Source organism: Crocuta crocuta, unplaced genomic scaffold (assembly GCF_008692635.1).
Source record: "Crocuta crocuta isolate KB4526 unplaced genomic scaffold, BGI_CrCroc_1.0 scaffold303, whole genome shotgun sequence".
Lineage (NCBI taxonomy): Eukaryota > Metazoa > Chordata > Mammalia > Carnivora > Hyaenidae > Crocuta > Crocuta crocuta.
This window is the reverse complement of record NW_027528276.1, coordinates 1341314-1352990: the sequence shown is the minus strand read 5'-3', so window position 1 is coordinate 1352990 and position 11677 is coordinate 1341314. Positions and strand designations below refer to the sequence as shown.

Genomic DNA, 11677 nt, shown 5'->3' with positions numbered 1-11677 from the left:
GCAGGACCCGGCCTAGGCTGCCCCTAAGACTGTCTAGGACAGCGGGGCTAGCGACTCGGGGCCGTGGGGTGGGGACGGGATGGGACCTCGGGCCAGGGCGTCGGCGCTAGGATGAGGGAGTCCGTCCCGTTCCCTGCGCCCCGTTTCCCCAGGCAGATTCCTGGATAAAGCTCTCTCCTCCCTTCCTTTCCCAGAAGTGGGGGCGCCAGTATCAGACTGCCGGGTGGAATCCCAGATGGTGGGGCTCTGGGCACATCAATTCACCTCTGGGAGGCTCCCTTCCCACCTGGGAAGTGGGAGAGACAAAGCTTCCCTCACAGGGCAGTGGAGGAGACAGGGGGGTTGAGGGGCCTTAGAGCCCCCCTCCAGCCGCGGGCAGCCGAACCCCTCAGCTTCTCGCTTCCTCCTCTCCCCCTCTCTCTGCCATTCCTGGCTGGCTGGCCACCTTCCAGTTCCTCTGTTTTTCTGCTTCTGCCCCCCAAGAGCCTCTTATTAAGGTGTGCTGGCAGCGCCCCCAAACTGGAGGCTGAGGCTCAGCATCCGCCTGCCCCAGCCTGGAGCCGACACTTGCAGGGATGAGAGGGCTGTTGCTTGGCCCAGAGGGACTGGGGTCTGAGGGTCCCAGGACAGTCTCCCCAGTGTGTGTGTCCAGAGGCTAGAGACACAGTAGCCCCAGGGGTCTCTGGGTGGGGAAGCCCCCCCGTCCCCCAGGAGTGGCCAGTGGGGAAGGGCAAACCCTCTGAGTCTGCTGGTTGTGTGTATGTGTGTACCTGTGTGTGAGCCTGTCAGTGTGTGCATTTGTGTGGTACGAGGGGGACAGCGAGTGCCTGCCAGTTTATGTGTGTGTCAGTTAAGTACTGTGGAGGATGTGCGTCAATGTGTGCTTGGGTGAGACCCCCAGTGTGTGCAAGAACATGCTGGGTTCCAGACAGCCTCCCTCAGGGCACCCTGGCAACCCAGAAGTGCTTCCCCGCGTCTGTCTTCGGTGCCTCTTGCTAAGACCTGTGTCCTTGTCAGGTGGCAAGGGTCTATCCCCTCCTCGGAGTGCCCTTGGCAAAGGTCACCTCCCAGGAGCTGTCCTGGGCATTTGGAAGGGCGGGGAGCAGGGGTGGCTGGGGTTTCTCTCTGGGCACTGACCCTCACTGCCCTGAGCAGGTGGATGCCCTCAGGGAGCTCATTCTAGAGCCCAGGAGGGGGCGGGTCTCGTGGGCACCCACTCTTCAGGGGAGTTGGCAGTCTTGGTCAGGGCATAGATGCCTCTGCTGGGCTCCCGCTGGGCCGGTGACCACCAACAGATCCTTGGACGATGAGGGCACACCACAGACACACTCACAGTCACACACAGCTACACTCCCTCCCACCGACAGTCACACACAACCACACACGTGAACGTGTTCTACTGAACACACACCACCACAGATGCTGAAATGACGGAGTGTGTGTGTGCACGCACCTCCACCCCCCCCAGACTCCTACAGACACATGGCAGGCCCCACGTGGCCCAGCCAGACATACTCAGGACAACACACACTCTCACACACGCTCGCACACTAAGGCACACTCACCAGGGTCTCTCCCTCTGGTTTCATTTTGTCCACCGGAGTGAAAATGAGCGTTTCCGCCCTTTGGCTCAGTGGAAGGGGAAAGAAAAAATGGAAGTGCATTTGTCTGCTAGCAAGAGGGAGGGGAAAGATACCAAACAGGGCTGTCAGCCTAACCACCCCCCACTACCTCCCCTGCTCCTGGTCTGAGCCAGACCAAAGGTTGGCCAAGTGCCAGCTTCCCAGCCCTGCTGGCCCCGCAGCCCACCCCAGACCCCCCAGCAGCAGGCATGGGGCTCCCCTTAGGGGACAGTGGAACCTCAGGTGAGCGGGCCCTATCTGTGGCCCGAGGCACTTAGAATTGGAGTGGAAGAACCTGAGGGGCACAGGGGTCTGGCATATGGGGTGCAGCTGTGTCCCAGGGTGTCCGTTGAGGTACATGAGAGGGAGGCACTGTGCAAGCCAAAGTACGGGAGGGAGGGCCTATCAGAGAGGCGACACCAAACAGGTGACTCTGGCTTTCAAGGAGAATGAGAACTTTGACAGGTGCAGGTGGTAGAAAGGGGGCCATTCCATTGAGAGGGAACAGCAGGTGCAAAGGTATGGAGGTGGGAAGGTTCTCCTAGGGGACAGTGAGTAATTGGTGGATCACACGGTGGGGGAAGGAGTGGGAGGGACTGAGTACTACTTTGGAGTCCGATTTCCAAGGGCCCTGACCGGAGAAGGGGTGTGAGCCACAGAGTGATGCAGTCTGGGATTTGCTGTGGTTGCTCCTGGGGCAAGGATAAAAGGGAATCTTACAGGCAAGGAAATCGCTGAGGAGGCTGGGCCCATTTGAGGGCGAAGGCAGTGGCAGCTGAGGGGGGCGGTTGGCATGGGGATGAGAGGAAGAAATAGATGGAAAGGAGGAAGGGGAGAGACTGGTCAGGCCTCAGGGACTGATTGGCTGTGGGGGTGAGGACAGGGCGGGCTGGGACCCTTGCACTGGGTGATTGTGGCCTGTCTTCAGTGGAGGCAGGTGAAGGGGAGATACGGGTTTGGACCCTGGAGTCTGGGATGCGGAGAGGGCGAGGGACTGGGTGTTGAGTGTGCTTCATGAGTTTGGGGGTGTAGTGTCTGGGAGGCCAGGGGTGTGTACAGAAGCCCCAGCGGGTGTGTGAGGCCATATATGTGTACACTGGTGCCCAGACATTGGCCAAGGGGGTCTCACTCTCAGAAAGCGAATTCTGGACCCACTCTGTTCTGTGGGCATTTCCAGGGTGCTGGGGTGTGGGCAGTGGGCCCTGAGTGAAGGCAGGGTGTGCAGAGAGCGGAAGAGCTGGCCTTGGGATCAGACAGACCTGGGTTCCTTTCCATGGGACCCTGCATAAGCGGCTTTCTCAATTTTCTCATCTATAAAATGAGAATGCTAATACTTGTCTCTGGGGTCATTTTACCTGCAGAGAGGTAAGGAGTGGTCCCAAGTCACACGTGTCATCAGGCTGTAGCACCTGGGACTTCCCCCCGACTTCTGAGCAGTGTTGGTTGCACCTCTGGGCAGATCCTAGGAAGGGACGTGGGAAGTCTTGGCCCTGCTTTCATTCAGATTCTTTTTTTTTTTTAATGTTTTATTTATTTTTGAGAGCGAGGAAGAGAGAGAGACAGCGCGAGCAGGGGAGGGGCAGAGAGAGAGGGAGACACAGAATCTGAAGCAGGCTCCAGGCTCTGAGTTGTCAGCACAGAGACCAACGCAGGGCTCGAACCCACAAACCGTGAGATCATGACCGGAGCTGAAGTCTGACGTTTAACCGACTGAGCCACCCGGGTGCCCCTCCATTCAGATTCTTGGAAAGGTCTGAACTGGGAGGCGACGGTCCCTGCGGTCCCTGCGGCACCTGGATTGGCTGCGATTCCTGCCTCTTGGAGGGCAGAAGGGGGTGTAGAGGGTGAGTGCCTTGTGGGGAGATCCATGTGGGCATTATCGGCTCATCTCAGGGGTGGGCTTAGGGAGACTCAAAGAGGAACTTGAGGCTTGAGGTCACACAGCAGCCAGTAGCAGAATTGAGACCAGAGGCCAGGATCCTGGCCTCAGGCCTCCCTTCCTTCCAGAGGCTGCTCCGCTAGGAGGGCCCATCGAGGACCTGGGGCGGAAGGAGCTTTATCACCTGAGTTTCTCTAACATCAGTTCTTCTTTTCTGTCCCTTTGGGGGAGGGTAACAGCAAGAGTTTATTGGGCACCTACTGTGTACCCGTTCCTATGTTCATATTGTCTCATTTAGTCTTTTAAGAATGCTGCAAGGCAAGAATCAGTGGCCCATTTAACAGAGGGGAAAGTGGAGGTTCAGAGAGATCAATAATCTGGCCAGGTGCAACTTGCTGAGTGCTGAGCCAGGATTCGCTCCCAGGTCTGTGAGGATGCCTGGCTCATGTGCCCACCTCCTGGGTCACTGCCCTCTCCGGGGCCTGATTTGGTGGAGAAAGGGATGGAAACTTAATTGTTGAGCACCCACAATGCCCCCAGGCATATTCACAGCACAAGGTGCTTTCTGTGGGGTGGGGAACATGGGGAGTAGTGGGCATGAGGTCAGGTCCAGAGAGACCCCAGAGGGGAGGGGCCTAGGACGATGTTTTCGAGTATCTCAGAGCCCACTGTGCTCCAGGTAGGCCCTACGAGGGAGGGCAACCTCTGGCACAACGGGGTCCTGGTTTCGGGTCTCAATTCTGCCACTGGCTGCTGTGTGACCTCAGGTGACTTCTCCTCTGGGTCCCCATATTCCCATTTACGAGATGGGCCAGTAATGCCACCCTGGCTCTCCTTAGAGCCTGTGCCGAGGAGCAGTGGAGACTGGAGGTGGGGCGGGGTCGTTTCTCATCCCGGAAAGATCCCTGAAGGCTGACTCTGCGGTGTGCATCCCTGCCCCTCGGCCGCAGCACTCACGCCCCCAAAGCTCTCTCTGTGTCTAGCCCTGTTCCCTCCCACTGTGGCTGCCGCTGGCCATGCAGCCCTGCGTGGGCCCTTCAGCCTTCAGGCCGGGCTCTTCTGACGGGCGACCACAGCTCAGCTCGCGGCAAACATTCTTTTCATAGTTCCGGGAGCACAGCAAATCCGGCCGCTTAGCCAGGAATGCAGAGTCCCCTCCTGCAGCGGCAGCAGGGACTTGGGCAGGGGGGAGCTCCTGGGGGTCAGGCAGGAGGGGCTGAGGGGACCCCCTCCGCCTCCTCCCCACACCCCCACAGTGTCCAGGGGGCTGCGAGGCTGTCCTCATCATCTGTGGGCTCCCTCAGCTTAGACGCAGACTCTGGGGCTCTCTACCACAGACTGGCTGGGTGACCTGGGGCAGGTGACTTTTCTGTGAGCCTCTGTTTCTTCATCTATAAAATAGGGTTTATAATACTAACCTCACAGGGCTTTGGGGAGGGGTCGTGGTGATGATATTTATAATAATATTAGCAGACATGTATTGAACGTTCCTATCTGCCAGACACCACCTGAAATTCGTTATGTGAAATTAACTCATTTAATCCTCATTCGTGTTCCATGAACAGGAATTGATCCCATGTCACTGATGGGGCCACTGAGGCACAGATGAGTGAGGTCACATGCTAGTAAGAGGTAGGGCTGGGAGAGGAATCCATGCAGCTGGGCTCTTAATGTGTCATGAGTTTTCAAGCAAGACTCTCAGTCTGGGCCTGCTTGGAAAATGGGGACTTTTTCCATGAGCCCATCTCATCTCCAGGACAGGCGGATCCTTTGCCGATCGGCACCTCAGTTTGGAAAGTTAGGATGGGGATGTGGGCATGGGACCCTGGCCAGCCTCCTTGGGAGCCCTTTGTCAAGAAGCTGGTAGGGGCCGGGGGGGAGGGGGGTTGTTGCAGATTATCCCACCCACATCTGGCCTGGGATTTAGCTGGCGGCAGGCTCCGTGCAAAGAGGAGATGTCGCCTGGGGAAGGGCTCAAGGAGGAGATTAGGAAAGGCAGCTGTGGGTGGAGGTTAAGAACAGAGTCCCATTGAAGTAGGCCTGGGCACTGCCCTGGCACACCCACTCGCCCCAGCTTCCTGTTCTGTAGGACTGAGGGAGTCTTGATCAACTGGAGAAAGTTCCTGAGGCCCTTGACAGTAGCTACCCCTCCTGGTCCCAGCCTTGCCTGTCCCTGTTGCCATCTGGGTTGAGGCAGCACAGGTGGGGTGGAGAAGTGGGGAGAAGGACCCATGGCTGAGGTCTCCAGTAACCCTAACTATATAGGGGTTTGGCCATTTGGGGTTTGGGCAAGCCCCAAAGTTCAGATCTGGCCCCTGTACTTCTGAGCCCGTATGTGACCTTGCAGAATGGATGTCACCCCTCTGGATCTTAGGGCTCCTCTTCATAAAAATGGGACAGCAACTCCCACCTTACAGGGTCACGTGAAGGTTTGATGAACTAGTGCCAGAAGCATGCCTCTTGCTATGCTATGTCTGATGCATAAAATGGACTTGGGATTTAGAGACCATTGTTAGTAAGGGCTAACGTGGAGGGGATGGGAGCCTAGGGTCTCTGATTCTGATGTTCAGGGCATTTCTCGGGCTGACACCGGCTAGCCCTTCTCACTTCAAATCATCTGTATAGTGCAGGGGACTTTGGAGCCAACAGCCTCGGTTCGAATTCAGTCTCTATCCTTCATGAGCTGTGTGACCTTGAGCCAGTCATTTAACCTCTCAGTCCCTGGTTTCCCCACCTGTAAGAAGGGAAGACAAAGTACCTGCTTCATCAAACGAGATCAAACACGACAGGAACCCAGAGCCAGGCACACAGTAGGTACATAATATATGTTAGGTATGATCGGTTAGTTCTTTTGTTTGTTTTCTTTTAATTTTTTCCATCCTCTGGATACGTTTAGGGCTTTCACACCTCCACACCCTCACACGTGCTGTTCCCTCAGCCTGGACTTACCGCCTGTCCTCGCCACCACCCCAGCATGATCGTCCTTCAAAGCCCAGATCCCACATAAATCGCTCCTCCTCCCTGAGCCTCACAGTGGGGCTGGGGGCTGTGGCCGGAGAGGCTGGGGTTCAGCTGGCCAGTGAGGACCTCCCACTCCACCTCCATCGGCCAGGCTGGGCCCTGGGAGAGCAGCCGCACGACCCATGTCAAGGGCCACGGCGTTCAGCGGCAGGACGGAGGCAGGTCTTAGCTGAGTCGGAGGGAAGGAGCTCTGGCTCTGGTGTTGTGCTTCCTGAGCAGCAAGAGACGGTGCTGGGACGTCAGAGTTTCCATGGGAGCAGGCGGAGGCGAGCAAGCAGCTGGAGGAGAAAGTGACGCTGCTGCCGGCCTCCCTGCCGGGCGGGCTGGCTAGGTGTCCCCCCGCCCCGCCCCACACTCTCCCAGGAGTCACAGCTGGGCCTGGACTGCAGCCTCAGCTCCCTTGTGTCAGGCTGCACGACAAGGACTAGGCATGACTGATGGAGGCAGGAATGGGGGCCTGGCCATCCAGGGCTATGACCACATCTCCTTCCCACTCAACAACCTCCCGTGGCTCCCCACCGCCTTCCAAAGAAATGCAAGCATGGCATTCAAGGCTCCTCACTTTGCTGCCCCGGCCATCTCAGCTCCTGCTTGTCTTCTCAAGCCCACGGCACATCTGGACCTTCCCTGTATCTGCCAAGCAGCTTCCTACTGCCTGCAGTTCCTTTTCTTACGTTGTCTGCCTTTCAGACTCCTATTGACCCTTCAGGATCCAGTTCCAGTGTCCCTTCCTACAGGAAGGCTCTGGGGAAACTCCAGGTAGAGGCAGTGTTCCCTGCTTTGTGCTCCCACAGCCCGGAGATCTTAGCCAATGGTGTGACGGTCCCTTGTCTGATGCCTCCAGATAATTCAGGGCAGGGAAGAGCATGGGGCTGAGCCATTTCTGTGCCCTCCAGGCCTGGCCTCGGTTCCCCACATAGAAGGAGCTTCCTCAGCCTGGGCCCTAGGGCGGGAGGAACTGCATCAAGCCCGGACCAGGCACCCCATGGGCATTGCGAAGTGTGCTAGGAACAAATTAAGGAAGACAGTAAGTGTGGGGCACACTCATCCAGGCTCCCTGAGATGAGGGGCTGAGACTGGGGGCAATTTGCAGCAGGCGCTCCTGGTAAGAGGCCTGCGACAGGCCGGGGGTGGCTCAGCCAGGGCAGGAGGCTTCCCGGCCCCTGGCGTCTTCCTCACTGTTTCTCTTTCATCCACAGGCCTTGCCTTTGCTGGGACCTTCAGAGGCCCCTCCGACCTGAGAGGTAAGCCAGGGTTGGGGGGCAGGGCTCCCCAATATCCCCAGCCGGATGAGGCCTGTGCTTGCTGGCCTCGCCCCCTCCTGCCGCCGCGGAGGCCCCTCCCGGGCTCAGGGTGTCCTAGCGGGCAGCCCCCCCTGCAGGTGACCTCAGCTCCCTGCGGCCTGGGCTTTTAAAGCCCCAGCCCAACTCGGAAGCAGCTTTTTCTCATTTGTGAACTATTTCGCCCCGGCTCCTTGGCGCGGCCAGTGTTTGCTTGGCCTGCCCGGGTGCAGTGGCCTGGCTGTGCTCCCGCCTGGCCCCCCTCCCAGCCCAGCCCGACTCCTCCTGCCGCCGCCGCCGCCACCACTGAGCGGGGAAGCCGCGAAGGCTCAGGAATCTTGGCAGGCGTGAGGCGGCAGCGGGCGGCGGGTGGCGCTCCGGAAAAGGCTGCAAATGTGAACCAGAAGGCGAGGGATTGGCTGCCACGAAGGCCCTGCCTGGCCCGGCCTGGTGCTTGGGCACGGGGCTGGGTCTGGGGGGGCACGTTTCCATGTTCAGTCCTGGTCAGAAGTTCAAGGCCTCTGCTGGGAAGTGAGCGATGTTACCGGCTGAGGCCTGAGTCCCTTGGCAGGGCAGGGCCAGTCCCCCTCTACACCCCAGGGGTGAAAAGGACTCTGGAAGAGCCACAAAGGACGGCCTGGAGCTGGAGCGCCCAGGCTGCAGACTGTACTGAGCACCTACTGTGTGCCAAGCCCCAGTCAGGTAGGGGTGGAGGAAGAGGGACGCAGGAGTAGCTGTTTTGCCTGAGGGAGACAGGGAGGGAAGGCTGCTTGGAGGAGGTGTCATTTGAGCTGCCTTAAATGAGGAATAGCATGTTTGCTTAAAGGAGAAAGAAGGGAGCTCTGGGCGGAGAGAGCTGTGTGGAAAAGGTAGGCAGGTGGGTAGAGGGAAACACTAAGTTTGGGGTGTCCGGATACGAGAATGCTGGGACCCAGGGCTGCAGCGGCCTCCTCTCACTCCTGTGTTCTCTCCAAGGGGGAGTCCGCAGGCCTCGTCCAGGCTGCAGCAACCTGGCTGGGGAAGCCCTATTTTTATCTCCAGATGTCTCGCCCTGTCCATTTCCAGACACGCAGTTCTCTGCCTCTGGGGGCCCCCACCCCAGAGGTCCCCTGTCCTTCCTTGCCCAGATGTTCGCTCTGCGCTCAGTTTGGAATGTTCCACCCTTACTTCTGTGGGCCTTAGAGCTTTGACCTGTCCCTCCAGCCTCCTTACAGTGCTGCTTCTCAGACTGAGGCCCCTGTGGTCTGGGTGACCCGCCTGCAGAGGTGAGGGATATGGAGACCCGTGGCAAATTTGAAACCTGGCAGGGGAGACAAGGTGGGCCGGGGGCAGTGCTCCTGTCCTGCCATCAACCTGGATGATGATGAGGTGGCCCCCAGGCAACACTGCCCCGGCCTGGCTACCTCCCGTCACACCCCAAGTCCCAGATTCCAGGCAGTTCTTTGGTTTTGGGGCTAGGATGTGAGGGGTTCAGAGTCTCCTGTTGATCCAGAAGGACAGAGAGCTCAGCTCATGGGGCACTGGGTTCCCCAAGTCCCCACCTGGGGAGGTCAGACACAGACCTAAGGTCAGCATGAGCATGAAGGCTGTAAATGCTGGCCTTTCAGAGGGTCCCATCAAGTGACCAACAGCTAGAGATTATATTATAGAGGCTGGAACTCAGGACTCGAGGTACAAGGACATGGGAGAAGAGAGAGACAAATGGGGTCACAAGGACAGGCAGAAATAGCACAGTGACACAGAGGTGGGATGAGAGAGACGCCCAGGAGATGCCTGAGATGGACAGGCAGGTGAGGATCTGGATTGAGTGACACTGAGACACGGAGGAAGGGACACAGATGGGCACAGCACACACTCACATGGCCCCCACCATGAGATTGTCCCAGCCTCCTCCTCCATCTGACTATTAGAGTGCAAGCCCCAGTGTGATCTTGGGGTTTTCCAGGCTCCCCATCAATCTCTGCCCTCTCCACCTCCTCCTTCTAAATTGGTCTGTGGGAAAACAGAGAAGCTGAGAGTGAGGGTGGGAGAGAGGCTGAGATGATAATGCAGGCGAGGATCCGGCAACTTTATATAACAGATCTTTCCTGAATGGCTGGAATGTGCCGGGCTGTGTGTTGGGAGAGAACAAGGTCTGTATTAGGGCAGAGACTATGGAGAAGAAGGGGGAGGAAAGTAGTGAGAGAAGTAGAGGAGACGGTCTACAGGATTGGATGGAGGGTGTAAAGGTAAAGGAACAGGGCTGTCATGTACAGTTGTGCATGTTGGTTACTATACAAGGGCGCCCAGGAAAGACAATGAGAGTACCAGAGTCTGCTGGAAGGAGGGGTAGCCTTTTCTGATTGTGCAAAGGCATTGTACAGGCTAGATTCCTCACTGCCCTGTAAAGAAGGAAGTGGCACCCAGATATCTGGCCTGGGCCCTTGGGAGAGGGAAGGAAGCAAGCGATGGGGAGAAGATAATGACAGCAGCTTGGGTGGAGGTGTGTGAGGGCCAGCCAGGTGAAGGGGCTCAGCTCCGAGTTCAACTCGAGTGAGGCTCAGGGTGAGGTTGTAGCTGGCGGCAGGTGTGGGAGCCCTCGGGATGGGACTGGGACTGTGGGGCGGGCGAGAGCTGGAAACTACAGGAGAGACACCCAGAGACAGAGGTGAGGCCTGAGCCAGCTCCTTGGGGCAAGCCTGGGTCTGCAGGGTGGGCAGGGGAAGGGAGCCGAGAAGAATCTGCGGAGGAGCCTTTCCAGGAGGGAGGAGAGCAGGGCCACTGGCAGATTCGGAGCTGAGGGGGAGGAGGCACCGGGCTAACGGTGGGAGCAGAGTGCAGGGGTGAGGGGTAGAGACAGTCCTTTCAAGGAGCTTGGCTGAGAAGGCTGGGGAGAGGTGAGGGTGTCTGCAGGGGAAGCCGTTAGGCCTGTGTGGACAGGCGAGGGAGAGGCTGGAGACAGGGTGGGGGCGGGGGGTCAGACCCAGACAGAGGCCCCGGGGAAGGGGTATGGAGGTCGCTGGGCCTTAAGTAGGCACGCACCCCTTTCATGTGAGACTCAGGAAAGGAGGACAGGGAAGAGCTCCCCAGCTCCCACACGCTGGGAAGGGAGCCCGGCTGGGCAGTGGGGGGCGGGCATCATGCCCAGTGGGTGAGGAGGGCAGCCCCTCTGCTCCTGTCTGAGATCCACGACTCCATCCTAGCCCTGAGCAGGCTGTGGGACTCCTGATCAGTCTCGTCTCCGGAGCAGTCAGGGAAAAGGCCTGGAAGGCCAGAAAATTGACTTTGGAACTTTTGCAAGGTCCTGGCCTTTGGCAGCAAATCACTCGAGTTTTTTAAGGGTTGGAGGAGATGTTGCTTTGCAGCAAGAGAAACTGAGGTTAGACTGGAAGGAGAACTTCCTGGCCATCAGGGCAGCAGGACAGAACAGCACACGTGGAGGGGCCAGTGACTCCGATCACCTCAGTTAATCCTTTCACATGTGAGGACACTGAGGCTCAGAGAGGTTAAGTCACTTGCTCAAGATCACACAGCTCATCAGTGGCTGGAATGGGAGTCCGGGGGCTGCCAGAACCCAGGAGGGCTTTAGGGGTCCCCAGGGCTGGACCCCTGAGAGAGAGCGCCTGAGCAAGAAATGCTGTTCACCTGTTGAGGCGGCAGAGACAGGGCCGGAGAGAGAGACAGAGACAGAGAGAGGAGTCAGGGCCAGAGACCCGTGGAGAGAGCAGAGAGGGAGGCTGCGCGAGTGAGGAGACAGGAGGTACTAGGGGAGCAAGCGGGGCCGCCGATCCCGCAGAAATGTCTCCACAACAGGAAGCGTCTCATAACATACCTGTGGTTTGGCCCGGCCCGGGGCTGCCTGCGCTCCCCACGCTCCCCCAGCTGCAGCGCCTGCC

General features: G+C 58.4%; 1 protein-coding gene across 1 annotated transcript in view; it reads left to right on the top strand.

The window, feature by feature from the left end:
* The window catches only part of COL8A2 (collagen type VIII alpha 2 chain), a 22134-nt gene that overhangs the window by 227 nt on the left and 10230 nt on the right, over positions 1–11677 (top strand). The window contains exon 2 of the mRNA XM_077753114.1: positions 7722–7766. The gene's annotated coding sequence lies outside the window, so the exon portion shown is untranslated. The remainder of the gene's footprint in view (positions 1–7721; positions 7767–11677) is intronic.